Raw genomic sequence first — 1,786 nt, forward strand, 5'->3', positions numbered from 1 at the left:
TTTCAGAATCTGCTTTATTGGCCAAGAATGTGGAAACATACAGGGAACCTGATTCTGTTTTAAATTGCTCTCGACACAATTCCAAGAACAATTTACAAGAAGATAAGACAACAAAGATTGGTTAAAAAAAAACAGATGCATGTATAAATGCATATACAATGTCTCTATACACTATCATTTTTCTTGAGGTTTGATAGCGACTCTGTGCCCCCTTTTTACCTTGTGTTTCATCACCTCCCCTGCCTTCCTTCAGTGGGATGATGAAACTGACATGGTGAAGCTGGAGGAGTGTGTCCGCTCGGTGGTGGCTGACGGGCTGTTCTGGGGCACGTCCAAACTGGTTCCTGTGGGTTACGGCATCAAGAAGCTCCAGATCGCATGTGTGGTGGAGGACGACAAGGTGGGAACGGACATGTTGGAGGAAGAAATCACCAAGTTTGAAGACTATGTAAGTACTCGACAATTACAGTTATTCAAATTCAAATTATGAAGTCACTCTGTCCATAATAACTTGGCAACTGCACATTAGTGAATCTGCTTTTCAGGCACTGTCAGCACATTGCTGCCATCCTGTAATGAAAATGAGGCTGGGTCAAAAGCTGAAAGATTGTAGTTCACTGAAGTTTTTCCTTTTTGCTCTGTTTCAGATCCAGAGTGTTGACGTTGCAGCTTTCAACAAGATCTGATTCCACTGCGTCTCTTTCTGTCTTTCGTCATGCCTCGCTTCTCTGCTGATTGTGTCAACGGTTAATAACATTAATAAAAACAAACTCTTGCACTGAAGCTATCATCTCATTGTTTAGTGTTCTTGTCCGAGTTTTAAAAGATCAATTCCCACAAATGACACAAACTTACCTCTAGTGGGCACATGCAGTTTAATATGTGAAGTTTTTTTCAAAGCGTGCTTCCACCTCAATACACTGAACACTAAAAAAAGAAATCAACATCTTACAAAACAAGGACCAAGTAACTCTAGAACGACGACAAACCTCTGTGGACGTGCTTTTTACCAAAGAAATTAGTCAAGTTCAAATTGAGGTCTGTGATTGGTCAGAGTAGCAGATATATTGTTTCTGCAAAGTGTTTGATTTTTTTTTTATGGCTTATTATGACATTTTCAACATTCCATACCATGTGTGCATATGTGCACCCCTTTCAACTTACGTTTCATCACCTCCACTGCCTTTTCTAGTATATACAGTGGGTACGGAAAGTATTCAGACCCCTTTAAATTTTTCACTCTGTTTCATTGCAGCCATTTGCTAAAATCAAAAAAGTTCATTTTATTTCTCATTAATGTACACTCAGCACCCCATCTTGACAGAAAAAAACAGAAATGTAGAAATTTTTGCAAATTTATTAAAAAAGAGAAACTGAAATATCACATGGTCATAAGTATTCAGACCCTTTGCTGTGACACTCATATTTAACTCACATGCTGTCCATTTCTTCTGATCCTCCTTGAGATGGTTCTACTCCTTCATTGGAGTCCAGCTGTGTTTAATTAAACTGATTGGACTTGATTAGGAAAGGCACACACCTGTCTATATAAGACCTTACAGCTCACAGTGCATGTCAGAGCAAATGGGAATCATGAGGTCGAAGGAACTGCCCAAGGAGCTCAGAGACAGAATTGTGGCAAGGCACAGATCTGGCCAAGGTTACAAAAGAATTTCTGCAACACTCAAGGTTCCTAAGAGCACAGTGGCCTCCATAATCCTTAAATGGAAGAAGTTTGGGACGACCAGAACTCTTCCTAGACCTGGCCGTCCAGCCAAACTGAGCA

At 40.3% G+C, this 1,786-nt stretch overlaps 1 pseudogene; it reads left to right on the top strand.

Moving 5' to 3' along the window:
- Positions 1–197: 197 nt before the first annotated feature.
- Positions 198–783, top strand: LOC116380012 (elongation factor 1-beta pseudogene; annotated as a pseudogene).
- The last annotated feature ends 1,003 nt before the right edge of the window (positions 784–1,786 follow it).

Source organism: Anarrhichthys ocellatus, unplaced genomic scaffold, assembly GCF_004355925.1.
Source record: "Anarrhichthys ocellatus isolate YVR2014 unplaced genomic scaffold, GSC_Weel_1.0 scaffold5811, whole genome shotgun sequence".
In the NCBI taxonomy this organism is placed as follows: domain Eukaryota; kingdom Metazoa; phylum Chordata; class Actinopteri; order Perciformes; family Anarhichadidae; genus Anarrhichthys; species Anarrhichthys ocellatus.